At 38.0% G+C, this 20,066-nt stretch overlaps 1 protein-coding gene across 11 annotated transcripts in view; it reads right to left on the bottom strand.

The window, feature by feature from the left end:
* ANKIB1 (ankyrin repeat and IBR domain containing 1) overlaps window positions 1–20,066 on the bottom strand; it is a 104,146-nt gene that overhangs the window by 68,064 nt on the left and 16,016 nt on the right. The window contains exons 1-2 of one of the 11 annotated variants that reach the window (XM_074900263.1): window positions 15,986–16,002; window positions 1,946–2,143 (exon numbers count right to left, since the gene is read on the bottom strand). The exons of 7 other annotated variants lie outside the window; for them this stretch is intronic. The gene's annotated coding sequence lies outside the window, so the exon portion shown is untranslated. Of the gene's footprint in view, window positions 1–1,945; window positions 2,144–7,173; window positions 7,527–15,809; window positions 15,906–15,985; window positions 16,003–20,066 lie in introns of those variants that run through there. 3 more of the 11 variants (XM_074900262.1, XM_074900261.1, XM_074900264.1) reach the window with 3 other exon arrangements.

Below are 20,066 nucleotides of genomic sequence, written 5' to 3'. Positions count from 1 at the left end.
TCGACCAGAGCAGTTCTTTCACGAGCTACTTTCAGCTACTGTTGTGAACTTACATGTCATGTTGCATCTCAGTCTTACTATAGCTTTGCTCAGATCCCATTCTGCACGAGATCCTTCCAGTTTTGCACTGTCTCCTCTCTGCAGTTTCTGAGAGATTTCTTGAAGGAGAGGGAAAATACCACTTTCATCTTAATCTCACCAGTGCAGTCAGGGTCATATGAGCAGGAGAGTGGTGGCCTTGGTGGCCCTCACTTTCATCCCCTTTTCCTACAAAACCTTGATGAGGCAACCCTTATTTTGGAGTTGTTGTGTCCTACCTTCTGATGTTATTGTGTGAGAAAATGACACAGCTAAATCAGCTGACTCACATGCTAAACATGCTGCCAATGTTCTCCTCTGTGACCAGAGTTACCTAACAAGCAACTGCAATAAGCAGCCAAAAGTTTCTCATAATAACAATAATAATAAAGTAGGCATTAATCTCAAAGCAAATGCACACTCTTCATATGTTTAGTTATATACGCAAGCCAAAGCCCCGATTCTTCAATCACACTTAGGATTCTGCAGCATTTTGTATCTTTCCATCATCTCTATATTTTAAAGTATAAGCATGCAGATACTATGCAGATACAATATTTATATTCCTGAAGAAAGCCGCTGCATGTTCACATCACCATGTCACAGTTCTCAGTGCTGAAGATTAATGTGTTTTCAGATGCAGAAACAGCTGTATTACTTCAAATATTGGACAGTTTCAGGCTTTAATGAAAAACTGTACAAAACCAAGAAAACTTCTAGATTCCAAATCAACCAGCAGTTCATATTACCTTTAACAGCTAGAATCTCAAAAACAACTTGAGTGAATGATTTCCAGTAAAGTTTGTTAAAGAGGGTGCTGAGAGTATAAGGAGATAAGATGGTGCCCTCAGTCTGAGAGGAAGCTGGGGCAGGGTGGTACTGTTGAGATACCGGAGATCTGAATGGATTTAGGCAGGGGTCTGAAAATGCATGGGCAAACTGAGGGTCTGTGTAGGGTGGCTCTACAGAACTAAAAAGGTTGTTACTGCATTGCAGAAAAGATAAAAATTGTAAATTTAATTAATTCTATTACATACAGAACAACCTTTATTTTTGATGGAATATGGATATATTATATAGCAGCACACTCTTCAACTAAGAATATAAAAGATGTAGGCACATTGCTTGAACTATTATGTACATTAGTGTAACATCTGGGAATTTTAGGAATATGCAGGATGTACAGCATGTCACTGAACAAAACAGCAATATCTGCCATAAAAAAAGCTTACAGCCTATGTGCAGAATAAAGGGTTATATATGATACAGACATGATATAGAAAGGTGAACAAAATAAAGAGTAAAATACTTGTCTGCATAACAGGACCACTCTCCAAATGAAAAGATTCTTGGTCAAAGGAAAGGGAGAATTTGAAGGACTATGAAGCAGAGCAATGATGTGGCTTTGAACAGACACAAGTGAAACTCCCTGCAAAACCAAGAATCAACATAGAGCTATTGAAAATTTAGCAAATGGCTAATGTAACTATAGTCATCACATTATCAAAATAAAATGAAAGATGACAGAATGGGCATAGTCCATGAAAGTCCATCAGGTGAAGGTAAATGGCTTATATTTGATGTGATAGCAAGAAACAAACTGCTGGAAGAACGCAAGGAGAGAAGTGACAGGGTCAAAACTAACACAGAAAACAATTCCCTCTTTAAAATACATGATATGATAAACTGTACTAATGCCTTTCACCTTCATACAGCATCCACAAGGTCTTTCACCTTTAACACTACAACAGGCATTAGCCTTTTATTCTTTGGAAATTTGGTGGGCCACACTGTAGTTTTTTGTCAATCACCCCTTAGACACGCCAGCAGAAATACAGAAAGACAGGGGAGAAAGCTGCTTCTGTACCTTGGCTTTAACAGTTGGCTCCCAGCTGTTTGGAAGTCCAGAAGAAACCAAGATGTGACAGCTGCTGCCTCTCTCAAGCTGCCGTGGCTCATGAGTGCCCTGCTGTAAAATATTCAAGATCTGCCCATTTGCAGTCTTCAGTTCATCTTTCAGCTAACAGACCAACTACATCTGCTACCAAAGAAGCCTCTACTTCAACTGAAGGAGAAAGAACAAAATACAAACTGATAAAACAAACTTCTTGATCTGAAAATGGCTGAAAAGGGGCCACTCTGCCTTCTTTTTGTGGTTGGTTTGGTTTTTTTTTCCCCCCATTTAGAGCTTCCAACCCGTTATGTATTCTCAGAGGACAGTAAGCTAACAAGGTCAATGCTGGAACCAGGCAATGATTCAGAGAAAGGAAACATGGTTCACTCTTTCAACCTCTCATTTCATGTTTTTGAAGGTGAAGGACAAAGCAATACATATATTCCCTCCTGAAAGGGGGAAAAACAGGTGGCAAGGAAGGGGCCTGGAAGGCCCAGCCAGTCCACAACTACAGGGATCTGGAGAACACCTGTGGGGTGAATACAGCAATTGCTAAAGCAGTTTCAGAAGCAACTAGGGTAGTGTGCAGTGTCAGTGTTACCAGTCTTGCTTTGTTATCTTATAAACCCCACACTGAAAATCCTTAGGCTAATTTTCAATGTGCTGTATTACAGAAACATCACAATGAACAACAATGACAACAGGAAAATGACAATTTTCAAGTATTTTATCTTAATAAAATGAGACTTGAATAGAATTTTACAGGGCAAAGACATTTGTTTTGTAGGTAGACCTATTCACTAAATTTTTTATTAACAGAAGGGCTAATATCATAGCCTTTACCATAACCTCGTAACATTTATCATAACCACAAACAACATAACCTTTTACACCAAAAAACACAGGAAAAGCTAAATGCAATGTTTGCTAATTATAGCCCATATTATTTTAGAATTCCAAATATCAACCATCTCATTCAAAAATCAGAAACTGTATTTTTAACTCTACTCTACTATACTCTACCAAACAGAAGTTCCAGCTTAAAACAAAAAACAAAATATTGGTCACACAACCAATCTTAGAGTATAAGGAGAGATTCTTATAAACTCAGTCAGGGGCATCACACTTCTCTGCTTTGGCAATGAACAGTAAACATTCAATGGGCTTATTAGCAACACTGTTAAAAGCAACCCTTTGATATCATAGCTCTATAAATATTTAACAAAGAGACAGCCACTCCCATAGGAGCTTGAAGACTGAGTACAAGATGAAAAGAAGGGTAAATACAGAAAGACATGGGTAGAGCAAGGTAACAAGAAGATTTTGAGAGCAATTGCACCAGCTGCCCAATTACTATTGATTTTTCCATGGGCATCATCATAAAGTGAGTCTGAAAAAGGACAACTGTAATGGCTTAATATGATTTTAGGAGTTCCTCCTTTGAAATAGTGCCACAGCACCTGCTAGAAATTTATAATGAATGATAAAGTATTGTACAAGTGGAATCAGGTAAGTATTTTTGAAACATCCTACTTCTAACACTCATTTAGGAACCATGTAATGAACACACAAGTCTTTCATGAGATGACATACCTCTCTCAACATACATTTGAGTTGCTGTAATACTGAAGCAGAATTTCTCACTGAACGCAGCACTAGGACATGATCATACAGCAGCCTTTCTGTATCTTGCGGGAATGAAGAAAAAGGGAGGCATACTGTACTACACTGTACTGAAATCTATCAAAATCGGTAAAAAAAATTACTCAGGTTTAACTATAAGAAGAAAAAGCTATATATTTCTTGCACCAAAAAATCTATTATCTATATAATGAGCAAAGATCAGCAATGGATCTAATCATCACTTGCAACCATTATTTTACATGGTAACACTATGCAATTCCACAGTTTAATCCCAAAAAATCTGAATACAATGCACAGCTTAAAAAAAGTGCACTTCTTATTTGACAAAAGTAGTTTTTCATGTAAACTATAAGAACATTACTGTGGAATAGCTAAGTGAGCCAAGCTCAAAGAAGTAAGACTTTACATAGCCCCTCATCATTAAATCTTACAATTATTAAAATAAAACACTTTATTGACTAAAATTAGTGTAAACTACATGGCTTCTACACCCTTGGAAAGGCAAGTGACAATGAACTGCTTACATAAAAAGGATAAAGAAAAAAGATATCATAACTACTTGTTTTTCAAAAGCACCTAGCTTTTTCTGAAAGTATAAAATTCTATATTGCATTCTAAAAGCATCTTCCATTGCAAGCACAGTTAGCTCAAAAGGTAACTATTTTATTTGCTTTGGATACTGTAGTTAAACAGCTCATTTTTAAAAGCTGAGTTTCTAAAATATTTACTGTGGAGTCTGTCCTGCGTTATAAATCACAATTTATTGCAGAAGGGAATCATGAACATCTTCGTGGTTTAGGAGAAAGCCTAGTAACCCGGTATGCTCTGGAGTGTCACATTGTGATGTAGGCAATTTTAATCCTCACTAGTGGGATGGACTAGCACAAATGAAGCAAATTGAAGCAGAAGTAGAAAAAGTCCTGGTTAGTGGTCCTCTTCCTCCCTGCCCCTTCCCTCTCTGGAAAGTAGAGAGAGAGCACCCCTGTGCCAAAATTGTTCACTTTACCAAGAGGACAAAATTAAAAATGAAACATTCAAATGTGCATACCTATTTTATGTACGGCTGCCAGAGATGTCTATAATTAAGATGTGCAGAAAAAGTTATGCCAAAGCTAATTTTTACATGTTTAAAGATTTAAGATTTGCCCAATTTTAATTGATGGGAAAAAATTTATCTTGCTGGATACCTGCACCTGGAGGAACATTTCTGCAAAGTTTTAAGTAACAAATGCACTAGCAAAGCTGGAGAATCGAGTTATGGAAAAGTGATGGTGCAGGGGCTTGTTTGGTTTTGGTGTGTTTGGTTTTGGTGTTTGCTTTTTTTTTTTTTTAGCACACTGAAACATTCTAAGATTTGTGCCAAAAGTTCTGAAGTCACCAACAGGAAATGATGAAAGCATCTCTGCCACTTCAAACCTCTGTGAATGGAGCTTGATATTATCAAATTCAGTATTACATTTTACACATCAAAGTACAGACCAAAACCATAACTGATATGCCAACATCTCACCCTTTGTAAAATGATCACCAATATAATGTTCTCTGTGTTTTAAATACCAAGGTTGAAATGTGGCAATAATGTTGACAGTTGACTTCAATCAAACATAGTGTAGGGCAGTGAGACAATTAATTGCTTCCTCATTTATTATGTTTGTGGGATACAATCTAGCAACTTATGTTACAACCTTTTTATGCTGGCATATGTATCCACAGAGGGCTTAAAGTTATTGCTCAACTCATTAATTTGAGACTCTGGCTTACTGACTCAGGCACAAAGACTTTCATCCAGGTGGAGTATTTTCTTTCAGATGCACTTTTTTCACAACTCCATTTTGCAGAGAAAAAAGGATTTTAAGCATGGCTTTAGTTTTCTTTCCATTTATACACTTACTGGTATGCAGCAGGGGCAGCAGCCGCAGCAACCTAGAAGCAGTTACCACTTAAGGAAAAAATTCTGCGTAGATGTAGCTAAAGTAATTGCTACATTAATTTTGATGGTGTTGTCTACAGTACTTGCATTCACCATCTAAATGAAATGTGGTAAATCCACTGTGGGGTAGATACATACACACATGGCAGGACAGACAAAATACTGTGCAGCCAAATCAAAGGTATACTGTGATAGTTAGATGAAGACAGCATCCCTGCAGATAGTCAAGGGGGAAAAAAAATCCAGTGACACAAGTTAAAAGGAGCATCTGTTTTGGTTCATCCTTTTTGTTTTTTGGTTTTGTTTTGTTTTTTTTTTAATCCTTAGGGAGCAGCAATTCAGTAAGACAGAACAAAAGAGTTATGATTCTGTAATTATGCACTGGAATGTCCAATAGTCTCACCTGTAATTGCAGATCATTTCATATTCAATCCAGGGTACCAGGCCTTTAGATAATTATTTTAAAAATAACAACAAAACCCTCAAAGTTCTCTGAAGTCCAGATAGCACTTCGGAGTTTTTCCCAACGCACTGTGTGTCAAGGACTTAATAATCTGATTCAATTTGCTCTACCTTAGTTACTGATACAAGAGAGATATTCTTCTTAAGGGTCTTTTTAGGCTCCTGTCATAAAATACTGCAGAACTCTTTTAGGGCTAGTATTTCACTCTTCAGGTTAAGTAGACTAACCAAATCTCAAATAATATAAAATATCTGTACCTAATGTAATACCAACACTACCACCCTAAGACCTTCTCTAGCTAGACCAGAAGGCAAAGAAGCACAAAAAAAAAGCTTGACATTTTATTCGATTAAGTCAAGCTAAAGACAGACATGCTTAATAATTCTGGCATTTTAATCTCAAGAACACTGTTTGTTTTAGTATAAAAAGCTCACTATAGACTGTTCCACTGACTAAAGTAACTCAATACACTTTTGATACAGTGCATAAAACACTTAGTTCAATAATGTCTGTAAAAGTGACCTCTCTACCACAGGTCAATGCTGATAGCACCACTTTTTCATCAAGAAGTGAACAAATATCACCCAGACCCTATATAAAGAAGTACCAGCAGCTGATGACTCACAGGACAGTTAGCATCAGGGATAAGCTAAAGAATATGAATGAACCATAGACTGGTAATGTTCTTAACCAGTGCAACATTTCTCATGCTGACAGCACAAGAACCCTGTTCAGGTAGTGTAATGCTTCTCTGATTGGTTTCTCCTTACCCTCGCACACACATCATGCATCAACTGGGATGGGAGCCTCTTTGCAAAAAAGACTCAAACACACTTTGTTGAACAACAAGGTAAGCAACAGCTCAGTTCAGTTAAAGACAAATATGTCCCCTGCAAAATCAGTTTCAATAGACCAAAACAGTGCAGTGAAACCACCACCAAGAGTTACAAAGCAATGGTTTACAGAGCAATGGACAAATGCGACAAACTCACACTGTATGGAGAAAAAAGTCTGAAGAAATCTGTGTATTCCCATCAGATTGACCAGCTTAGAAAAACCATGGGTAAAGACAACCAGTAGTGGCGAGCACAGTTAGGACATGAAACAGGAATGAAGATGGCAGTGCGAACAGCTACAGAAAAACCTACAGGAAGCTTGACTTACCGATATAAAGAGGGTGCAATGTGCCTTGACCCTGGCCTTGGCTGAATTCAGGATATATTTTTCCAGCAGGTTTGCTCAGCTTAACACAATTTAAAAGCCATGTTAAGATTCAGGTAAACAAGTCTGAAACTGCACTGCAGCCTAAAGCCAACCCTCTGGAGAGCCTCTGGTAGAATCTGGCCAGCCAAAAGCTTTAATTATCATTATCAGTGGTGTTAAAGTGATACAATTGAAAGCAAAACTCTTCGGCTGCCAAGGCATATCGACAGAAAGCAAAAATAAAGAGGATGGCAACACAGGGCTGCTCAAAAGTACATTCCTCTCACAGTAAAATCTGAACCCTTTATACATTTAGAAACCCTAGCATGCTCCTGAAGCAGAAGTCTCTCAGTTTGAGGAAGCATTTTCACAGGAAAGAGGATCAGTTGGTAAGGTCATGCTGTCACTGGATCTTGTAAGTATGCAAGAAGCTTACATGGCGGATCTTAAAAAGTAAGAATAGCTAGTACACGTGGTCAGCCAACTGCAATCAGACTGTACATACTAAGCACTGTTCCACCACTTTCTAAAAGTCAGTGCATTTCAAAAACTACTGGTTTTATAAACAGCAATGTATTTTTTTAAAAAATAAAAACAGAAAGGTAAGCAAACAAATAAATATAGAATTCTCAGTGTAGAATCTCCCAAAACATCATGCTGTATTTCAAATTGTTGGAGAAAAGCAACAATCACAGTATCCTACCACTGACTCCTGACTCGTAACTACACAACTGAGAGGACCAGTGCTCTATCTGTAGACTGCTGGTAGTCTGCAGGTTGCACATTCTGAATAAACTAAGAAACACTGACTGTAATTTCTCTACTATTATCCAATTAAATGAAAGCACTGAAAAGAATATTACATACCATTTCAAGGAATATGCAATGTGTGCAGAGTTCTGTATTTTCACTTAAGCTATGCTTGCTAGAGAGAAGAATTACATCTCTACTTGGTGCATTATAATTATTTCATAAATATCTATGGAATGAAACTTTGTAAAATATACTCTACTTGTATTAAAGATGCATCCATTTCTATGCTATTCAAGTGTGAGGTGAGGAAAGCACATTCAATTGTTTGAGAAAGATGACAAACAATGTTCACAAATGTACCAGACTAGAAACAAACAAGCACATACTTTTATTGTTTCCTGGAAGCATTCTTACATGCTGGTTTTGTTCTCCATAAAGCTAAAAGACAATGTGACCCCACTGATCTTTCAAAGAGATCTTGATTTTTTTCAGATGAATGAACAAATCAATTTCCTTTTAACAAAGAGGTAATTTAACTGGTCAGCACTCCTTCAGAGCAACACATTCATTTAAGGTCTAAACACAGAATCCAGGAGATCACTGCGTGTCTAAAATGAGACAGATTCCCACAACAAACCGTATTTTCTATGCAGCACTTCACAAGCATTTTACGACATTTCTAAGAGACAACTTTAGGAACTATTTAGCTCTTTCGACTCCAAGAGGTACACACCCTGCTTGTCATGGTGCTAAGTTCCCAGAATCTCAAGAGTCATCATTGTAAGAATGAGCCATTCAAGTAACTTGCAGTGACAAGGATCATCACTTGCACCTTATGTACGCCAGAAAATTAGCAGAACTGCAACTGCTGCACTTCTGATAAAATATTTAATATACCCACTGGCAAAATTCTGACTCTGGCAGAGAAATGGCAAAAGATATATTGGATCTAATCTAACATTAATTTACACAAACACATAACTTGAAGAAATATTTTTAACTTTTGCCAGAACACCTCTGCTGCAATATTGGGCTGGTTTTCCCACTGCATACAAACTGTTTAATCATTTACATAAAGGCTGTGGGTAACAAAATTTAATTATACTATGTCCCTTACAGTTTGTATTTATGAAGATTATTCTTGACTCTAGTGTAGTTATAATGAAACACAACCTTGTTGCATGATAATTATTTTTGGCTTCAATATAAGTATCAAGCCAAAGAAAACACAGAGAGAAAGAATAAAGCTTACTTAGAAAATCCAAAACAACCTGAGCTTGAATCACAGAATGGTTCAGGTTGGAAGTGACCTTTATAGATCATCATGTCCAACGCTCCTACCACGGGCAGGGACATCTTTCAGTAGATCAGGTTGCTCAAAGCCCTGTCCAACCTGGCCTTGAACACTTTTCCAATGGTGGGGCATCCACAACATCTCTGGGCAACCTTGTTCCAGTGTATCACCACTCTCATTGTAAAAAATTTCTTCCTTATTTCCAATGCAAATCTACGCACTTTCGGTTTAAAACCACTGTCCCTTGTACTGTCACTACAGTCCTTAGTAAAAGTCTCTCTCTGAATTTCTTGTAAACCCTCATTTATATACTGAAAGGCTGCAATGAGGTCTCTCTGGAGCCTTCTCTTCTCCAGGGTGAACAACCCCAGGTCTCTCAGCCTTTCTTCACAGGAGAGATGTTCCAGCTCTCTGACCATGTTCATGGTCCTCCTCTGGACCTGCTCCGACAGGTCCATGTCTTTCCTGTACTGGGGACCCCACAGCTGGACACGGTGTTCCAGGTGGGGTCTCATGAGAGGAGAGCAGAGTAGAGGGGGAGAATCACCCCCCTCAACCTGCTAGCCACACAGTTCTATTAGTTCTTCTATAATCTATTAACATAATCAACATACCTAAAGACTGATCCAGACACTAATACAATACAAATGATTGCCATTCTTTCTAGAATACGGTTATTGACCTTTCCTATGTAAGGCAAGGAATGGAGTAAAAAGAAATGCAAGTTACCAGAGTCCCTTATTTTGCAAACCAGACCTATCTGGCATCAAAATTGCATGACACGGAACAGAGTAGACAGGCTTAAAGTTACAAAGATTTTCACGAACTGGTCTAAAAAAAAATAATTCTGTTTTACCCAAGTAATACAATCTTTATGACTTCAATTTAGATGATCTTCAGCTATTAACTTCAAGCTTCCACCAGAAGTAACCGTTCAGACACTGGGATCATAAAATAGCTAACAATGCTTGATGGTTAGTGGAACTTTCTCCATGATCACACCCAGAGGTCATGCTGAAGCTAGACAGAGAAAACAGTAACAGCACTTATGTCACTTCTTCTGTGCTCTCACTACTCCTGCTGGCAACCAGGTAAGGTAGTGGAAAAAGAGCAGCAGGAGTAACAAGCCTGGCTGGATTGCCAGGAGCAAAAAATACAGCAAACAAGGGAAAACAGTTTGCAGAAGTCAGTGGGTGGAAAGTGAAAACAGAAAGGACACTACAAAACCTTCATCATCCATGGGCCATTGTCACACAAGCTAAATAAGGCAAAACTAGCAGATGTTCATTTAAACATAAGGACATACTAGTAAAGGGCCTACACAAGTAGGTGAATTGTGGTTATCCTGAACATACAGTCCTGGCATTTTTTATTTCTAGGAGATGATCGAGACTGTGTAAGTCTCTTACAATGATTTTTCTTTTGCTGAAACTTTCTCAAGCAGTATGTATCTATGCTACTTGTCAATACAATACTCCAGTTAGGACAATGAAGCTTCCTTCAGAAACAAAGAGAAGCATAAACAAATTATTAATATTACTACCCTTCCTGACATCCAAGCTTAAGAAAAACGTATGTTACAATGTGCTTTAGAATTTGTATTTATATTATAAATCTGAACCATAAGTAAAGAAAGCATTTCTATGATAGATATAAAATAATTCCTAATTATTTAAATAAATATTTATTTAACCCTTTTCTATGTTCTTTTCACAGCTAATATTGCTGAGTAATTTGGGAGTATCAACCACGGAGTTTTCTGCTCACCCCTGCCTGACATACACTTCAGCTCACATGTCCAAAGAGTATTAGTGAACATAGACCTACTCTTTTTGTAATCATTCTTTTTAAAGTCCTGTTATATTTGTCTGCTATGGTCTTTCTTAAACAGCAAAAGTTTGATGTAAAACCCATTCTTTATATTCTAAACCACAACATTCAGGTCACCAGATTCTTACATCTTGTGTCTGCTGGAACATTTCACTATTGCATCCACTGTTTCAATTTCTTTTTATGTCTGAAAACAAAAAACTCTCTGTTCATGTAGAAACGTGTCATAACAATAAAAGAGCATCTGTGCTCCAACAAATCCAATGGCATCTGTACTGATTAAGACTAACCAGTTTGCAGTAGGTTTTCATTTTAAATTACTGCAATACTGTTTTAGAAATGGTTTTGGTTTATTGGTTTAGCACATAGGGTACATCATACCACACTTCACTAACCAGCCTATATAATCAAATTATTCTTCCGACAAAGTCTTTTAAAAATTTTGTTCATCCCCAATGTAGTAATTTAACAGTAACTTCCATGAGTTTGGATTAAACAACATAAAGACATCTCTTTGAACATCATCCTACAGTTGTGCCAAAAGCTAAGAGATGGCAGACAAGAAGGCTGTTCAAAGGTACCTGGAGCAAGATACAATCTCAGCCAAATTTGATGATCTGAAACTATTATATCAAAGTGTCTGATCTAGGTAAATGGCTACCTGATACAGCAAAAGATAAAGACGCAGATCAAGAGTTTCTGGATGAAAACCACTGCCCCAGTTCATGAAAGAATCCGTGATTTTTCACAGAAGAAAGCAAGCAAGTTTTTGGGTACTGAGAAATGAAGGATCTTTGATGACAGTAAATCCCTGTGCTTGCCAAAACCAAGATTTAAGTAATCAGAAGGGATCAGGATGGTGCTGAACTTCTGGCAGAATCTCAGGTATCTTCTCCAGGGGAATTCTATGGATGTAACCCCAAAATGAGTTTAAAAGATGCAGAAGACCTGCAGGAGTTGCATTCCTCAGTTTTATTTACCACTTTCTGCATGCTACAGAGAAATGGTTTTCCTGGATTGCAAGCTCAGAAATAGATATAATCCATTATCTTTCCTGCTAGTAATCAGTCCTATATATTATAGAAAGTTGTAAAAAGCTTAACTAGACAATGAGCAATCTGACAAGGGAATAAATTTCTTTAGTTCAGCAACTAAGCGCTTGACCTTGTCCTGAAATCAGAATCCTGCATCATTCATATTTATTCATGAGCATTCTTATTGCTTGCATCCAGAGTCCAATACTCCAAAAATTATAACAGATTCTTGGAGCCAATGTGTTCTTGAGATAATGGGTTCAACTGTTATTAGATTTGAAAACCTGAAAAATTACCTGGCTTCTATAGCAGACTAATAAAGTAAAAACTTTTGAGAGCTTTTTGTAGATAAATTGCTAAGCTAAAGAAGGAGGAATTAGAAAAAATATTAGGCAAGCCTTTAAAACAATATGAAAGCAAAACCCACCTTTTTTTTCAAACTCTTTAGATTTAGAAGGGTTATAGTATAAATTAGAAATGACTGTAGGACTGACAAAGACTGGTAAGAGTCCTTTGCTCTTTTGAAAGCTATTTCAGGTGGACTGGAAAAAAAAAAAGTGTCAATACTCAAAAATAAAGGCAAAGTGTTCTTAAGAATAAATATCAAAAATTCTAAATGGGACAAAACCTGATTTATGCTTACACTGAAAGATTTTATCCCTAACAGCAATTGTATTTCAAGACATTAGTTTAAAGCAAGTGGAAGATTATTTTAATTATATATACAAATGTTTTTAATGACAAACTAGATTGTTAGAATTGAAGAAGTAATCTCATTTACCATTTCTACTGTTTATATTTCAACATTTTACTGATTAATACAATTTATTGTGTGTTTTCAGGAAACAGCATTATGGCTGGTTTGCAGAAAAATTTCCTTTGGTTTTAGACTTCACAAACATGAAATCAAACAGATGATCTGTAATTTTGTTTCTTTCAAAAGTCTGTTACCAATATATGGATTTTTCTTTCCCATTTTGTTTCCAAAGATTATAAACATAGTTGCAATAATGGCCATATTGGATCAGACTTCTCATCTAATACCTTGTCCAGAGAGTTGCCAGCAAGGTATACCAATGAAAAGTGTAAAAATTGGGCATGTATGAACTGATACTTTTCCACAATACTCTCGCAGTTCTTGGCAATTTACCAATTTATGAATTTGAGCCAGATGTGCTGTTAATTAATATATATTAATAACTTGTAATGCATTTTTCATCTATTAATTTGTCCAGAAACTCCCTGAATCTATGGAAAATTTTAACAGCCACAGCATCCTGAAATTTCACAGTTTAACTATTCACTGTGAAGAAACATGTTTTTAAACCTGCCACTTGTTAAATTTCATTTTCACTGTTTACAAAAACTGAGAGGTACATAGCAAAAATTTTTTCCTATTTACTCTCTCCATTCCACTTGTGATTTTAGAGATTTCTATCATATCACCTTTTACAAGTGATCACTCTTCTGTCATACCAATCTTTTGCTCTTTTACAGATTGATTAACCCTAGTTCTTAAGGAATGGATTCTGTGCAACTTTTAGGATCCTTTCTGCTTTTTCTGATCTATTTCCAATGCCATCAACACCTTTTTGAGTTAGGAGACAAGGACCTGTGTACAACATACAAAATGCAGGGATTTACACGGTGGTGGCACGGTCTTACTCTTCCAACATTTGATTTACTTTTCAGACTGGTACTAAAGAAAGCTGATTTTCAACCAGAGTTTTTAATTATAACCTCAAGATCTTGTGCCTGAGTGGCAATAATTAATTCTGTATAAATTTAGAGCCCTTTTTTTCCCCCTCAACCATGTGAATCTTTCACCTTTAGCTATATTGAGTTTCATATGTTGTTTATCATTGTGTCCCATAAAACTCTTTTGCAGTTGACACTGTGTTTGCAGTATTGTCTGGAGACTATCATCTCACTACGTAACATCTTTTTCCAGATCTTTTATCATCACATTAAACAGCAGAGGTCCTAGCACTGATCTATCTGGGACTCAATAACCTTCAATCACTGAAAACTGACTCTCTATTCCTACCCATTTCCTATCTTTTAACCGGGGACTTCTGCATGCAACAGACCCCTTCTCTTTCTTAAAGCTGTTTGGACTCTTTTTAAGACTTCTAAGCAAGGTATCCTGTGAAATACCCTTTGAAAATCCAAGCAGATTGTATCAAATACATTTTCCCTGCTAACTTCCTCAAAGAATTCCAGTAAAACTGTGAGACAAGACTTACCCTTACAATGGTATGTTGACTGTTCCTTAAGACATCCCATTTACCAACATGCTAATCTGGCCCATTATCACATTATTTCTACTAATATTTCAGGAACAGGCATCAAGCTTACACATCGGCTGTTCCACAAGCCCGGAATCTTTTAAAAACTGCATCATGTTAACTCACCTCCAGTAATCCCGCACCAAGTTAGTTCTTATGAGAGAGGTTAAACATGACAAAAAAACAGGTTTTTTGCAGTTTAATCATCAAAAAGTATACTAAAGAAAACCATATTTGCACTGACAAAAATAACCTGAAACAGTCTCCACAGCTTTACCACAAGATTCAATACAGTTATGAGATCAGACCTACAAAATTAGTCCCTCGCTCTCATCACCAAGTAAGTACATCTCACTTTGGCAAACGATACTTGATAAAGGGATGGTGTCTACACTAATCTCCTTTTACCTTGCTCAATTGAGCCAGAATGCAGGAAATCTGTGAATAGAAGCACATCTATTTAGAAACACATCTAAAATATTTTTTACATTAAGATGGAGGAGTGATATTCTGTATTTTAAAAACACTGAATTATTTTAGACGTCCCTCCCCATTTTCTCATGAAAGACCTCTCTCCTGAGAGATGCTGAATTATCAAGGAAAGATTGTAGCCAGGTGCTACAAGAGAGAGGAAAGACTAAGCAGTCTTGCGTGTTTTTTCTCCTACTCTGATAAACTTCATGGTATCATCTACACAGACCTTGCTTCTCCCTACTTCATAGCAACAACAAATAAAGGAAAAATTCCCAAATAAAATGTCCCTCTCCCCACAATTCCCCTGTTCCCATGCTCTCCTGTAGTCTGTAAATCTTGTCACTCTTATTACTGTTCTTCTCCACATCATGTTTCCTGGGGAAGAACAAGAAGACACCTCCTCATAGAAAACACCTGAATAGCCACAGCATACCTGAAAAATTTCACTAGACTTCCCAATATGAAGAAGAAAATTCCTCTGTCCAGAAACAGATTTAAACATTCAACACTAATTATACAGTCTAATATACCAGTTGGGAAATACTTTCTTTTTTATGCTTTAAACTAGAACACTGCAGTCTAAAAAAGGGAATAATTTTAAAAGATTTGGATTGTAATTTGACAATTATGCTGGATTACTGTAGAACCAGATCATCTGAGGTACCAGATTTAAACCTGTTCAGTATCAGATTGCTAATTGTTGTACAGTAATGCTCCTCCACCTCAGCAAAAGCCTTTGGCTTGCTATCCAGTAGCCAAGATCATCTCATGCCTTGTACACCAAAATTCACCTTTGTGTACTGCCCAAGTTTTTGCAGAATATTTTTTTAGGGGTGGAAAGCTGCTGCCTTACCTCTTTTTAAACCCAGCTACTGTGTCAGCAAGCATGTGTTCTGAAAAGTAGCATTTACTAGACTTACATACCTTTTGTTTCTAACATTGCTTGCCCACAAGCCCATCTAGTATCAAAATATGTAACGTGGAGTTAACACAGCCTGGGCTGTGTTCACCACTAACTCTACTCCTTCCACATCTGCTCCATACAGCTCCCAGGGTCATAAGAAAAGAATGACTGACCATGCTGCAAACAGCTAGCTCACCAGTGGATCCACTACTTCTGGTTCAGTGAGGTGACTTTTAGGACCTCTGCGTGCATTATTTGCTGCTACACTAGACAGAGAGGTCCTGCAGAACAGAAAGATCCAGGTAATCCTCCTGACTCAGGAAGTGTCAGTGACAGTGCAAAGGAGGTTCTTAGTCAGTGCTATTTCTGAACACTGCTCACAAAGTCACAGAGGACATCTGTACATGGGCTTTCCCCACCACGGTGGTGCTGCTGTGACTAGGACACGTGCTCCCTTCCTGCCACCTCCATAACTAGGCATGCCTCCTCACATAAGGGAAGACTTTTACTTTGATGACTGCCAAACCCGGCTGCAAAACAGTGACAGCAGACACCCTGCCGAAAACAGCGCGTGGCCACCTGAGACTATACAATCCAGCCTGCTTACGTAAAAGAGCTGGCTTACCGCTGTCACTCATGTCACCATGTCTCTCCTTCAGCCTGACAAGCCCATTCACCTTCCTCTACTGTGGCTGGTAAAACTGTTCTTAAGCAGCTTGACCTATCACTAGGAAAGCTCAATTATTAATACAGCATTTGCTAGGTACTGGTAGAACTTGAATTTGGCTGCCTGAAAGCGAGACAGAAATCCACTGGGGTAAGGTCCAAGAATACAGAGTTTGCTAGAAGAATTCCACTGCTAGTTTCATCGCACACATCTATGAGAACAAAAGCAAGCAGTGGTAGATGAGGCGTTCGCTGGGGGAACCAGCTGTATTAGTTTCAGCAGCTCGCAGAGTTTTAATGCTCAGGTGCTTATTTAAGAACAGTTCTTCCTGTTTGTAAAGTAAAAAGGCACCTCAGGAGACACACACCCCACCCCACCAGAAAACAAAACAAAACCAAGTGCACTTCTTTTTCCCCCTACACTTCTTGTTCCTGTCTTGGGTTGTTCTCCTCCCTCAGGTCCAGCTACCTGTTATCGCTTCCCAGGTCAGTGTGTGACCTCTACCAGACTTCCCTTAAAGCTTCAGAAATTATAAAGTCATTTTTATAGTTATGAAGCATGCACTTCGTAAGCTGGAAATCTACCTCCATTACCTTTTTCTGATGCTAATGTTTTTCGACAAACTTAGACTGTCGTTTCTCAAGTGGTTTTAACTGACACCAGAGCTGATCCTTCCCATTTCTGTTTCTGATCCACCCCTTCTGTTCTTACATATTCCTGCACTTTCCCCTGTTTTGCACTGGCATGTGCCTTTGTGACTGCACAGGGAAGCAGAATAGCTGTAACTCAGATCAGTTCCCTCTTTTCGGTTTTCTTCCTGCATGTTGATGGTCCAAACGGCCAGAGCATGGCAGCGGTGACAGGGAGGCAGGATTATTTGTACCAGGGCATACTGTACAGAGTGGAAATACTTTCACAACAGTGTTCAAACTGAAATGCAGACAGAAGCAGAAACACAAGCAATGTGCAAACTGTGCAAATCCCACAGTTGTTTGGGTGCTGGAGGCAAGACAGGAGTACACCAGCACCACTGCATTAAAGTCAAAACAGTTTTCAGGAAATTTCTCTCATAGCCCAGCATTATTTTATCAGCTACAAATCTAACAATGGCAGTGCATTCAGAAGGGGATGGTGGATGGATCATGGACTGAAGGATGCAGCTGAGTGGAGTGGGAGATTGCAGATACAGAGCCAGAGGCAGCACTGGCTGTTGTAAACTGCACCCAAGCTTGCAAGTACCCACGCTGAGCCGTGTACAAAGGAGTATCAAATTATGTCAGGATGCAAACTCCCAACAAGTAACTGATACAGCAAATTGACCCTAGCCCTTTCCAAAAATGTCATCAGAACTGGTACCTGTGTCTGAATCCAGTTTTATCTCATTATGCAAAGAACAAGATAATCATTAATAGCAGCAGCAGATGCTACCCCAGTGCCTGATGCTAGGCAAGCAAGATGTAGGTGGAAAGACAACTGAAATCACAGTCCAACAGGCAATGAAATCACACAGGTGAGCTTGCATTTACTAGAGGGCAAAGACATCCAAGCAATCCTACCCTAGCAGTCAAAAAGCAGGAGTACTGGTGAAAGGTATTTGGTTTAGCTGCAGGAGGCCCAGCAGGACTCTGGTAAGAACAAAATCTACTAACTTGGCACAAAGCTTTTTGAACAAGCTTAGTCTTGAAGAGGAGGTGGGTGGTGAGAAATATGTTTAATATAATCCCTATCCACTTGCACTTTGGGAAAGGGTGATGTTTAACAACAGACAGTCATCCCTTCCTTCCTTCCTATAGTGCATATCCTGCTGCATCATATTTCTTAACAGACTTAAAACTAGTTGGGGAACAATCCATGGACCAAATTCTCAATTGCTGGTGGATAGGTAGAAACAACAATATCAATAGGGTCAAGATATTCATTAGAGGGTTTAAGTCTTAAGGTCTTCTGAAAATTTCAACAGGCATAAATAGCTTTAAATGTCTAGCCTGGTTATCACCCTATGTATTTGTATAACATCCTGCATAGCAAGAAGCATGTTCTAACTGCATTAAACTACTCTCTAGAAGATTCAGAAGGGGAAAAAGAAAAATAGACAAGAAGTGAGAGAATCTCAACAGTATTTGTATTACAGTAAAAGTAAGAAGCACCTCTGAAGCAAGCCCCTAACAGCTTAAGGAACAGCCATGACTAACAATATACCTCTGAAGAGATTAAATAAAAATAAAGCTCCCTTTTCAAATAGTAGTTTGTATGAAAACATATCCTATTGCAGCAGAATGGCATGAGGCTGGAATGTTCCAGGAATCAGGCATGCTGGAACCACCTACTCTAAAAGGCACATAATCCACCTATGCAATAGCCCATTTTCAGGATGTAATCGAGTGTCTGCATAACATGGAAATCTTATATCCGTGATCAATGAGAACAGCAAACTGTGTTAAAAAAAAGGCACAAAACTTTGCATTTTACAGCCTCATGTCCCATTGAATCCATTCTGAAAACAGAATACTGCTCTCGGGTCTTCAATTCTATGCAGACAAATTTTAAAGTCACTTCCATTTTTAATAATGCAACACAAATAGAAATAATTCTTTACCAGAAGCATCCTCAATTGTAGGGAATCGGGGCAACGACATACTATTACTGCATCACAACATTTCTTGGGTGCCCTTGTTTACAGCTGATTGGATGCAGCAGCTGGGTGGGCAGTTTGGAAAGGACAACAGGAATCATCAAACAGAGTTAGAGCAAGCAGACCCTGGCAGTACTGGGGAAAATAAAGTATTCAATAACTAAAGCAAGGCATGATTAGCGTGGACTGTCTGGCTTCAGGAATGTCAAAGGATTTATTTTTCACAGTAAACTGTGGGTAGACTGGTTCTGGAATATTTTTTGTTCAAAGTTCATACCGAGGTTTTAAGTTTCAAAAAGAAGCTTTTTTGAACAACTCCATTTAGCTCTAACCCAGTCTGCTTTGATCTGCATGTCACCATTACTTTGAAGGAGCTAAAACATGCTGAAGACACCCAGAAAATACTGTCTGGTTTTGCCAGAAATTGTATTATTCATACAGAAGTTATTCCCAGCAAACACATGATTTTGGGGATTTCTTCCCTTGCACTCACGAGTAGATGCTAAAATTGAGAACCTTTGTATATTGGCAAAATAATGAAGGCCACAGTTATTAGTAACTCCTCGTGGCTACCCTGATACCACAACCTACAAAACTGAAGTTAATTCAGTATACTTTTAAGGCTTGTGACTAATTTAGGAGACGCTTGACTCATTCTCTTCTTAGAAAACCATTCGAATAGCTAAAACAGAAGCATGGGGGGGAAAAAGATTAAAAAAATAAACGATCACCTTCTTAAAGATTGACTTAAAAACTCTAGTTCTCCATACCAAGTCCTCATTCATTGTATATATAATAGGAATAAAAGCAGAAAAAACCCCAGCAGGATTGCTGAATTTATCTCAGCGAGTCTAAACTTCAAAGGTATTTCTATGAAATAAAGGCAAAATCAATAGGCACTTTACAGTGCCCTTACAATAAAATTATGTGACTGTTCTATTCAGGTTTGCTTATCTTACATTGTAATAACATCCAGGT

Source organism: Athene noctua, chromosome 2 (genome assembly GCF_965140245.1).
Source record: "Athene noctua chromosome 2, bAthNoc1.hap1.1, whole genome shotgun sequence".
Lineage (NCBI taxonomy): Eukaryota > Metazoa > Chordata > Aves > Strigiformes > Strigidae > Athene > Athene noctua.
This window is presented reverse-complemented; position numbering and strand designations above follow the sequence as displayed.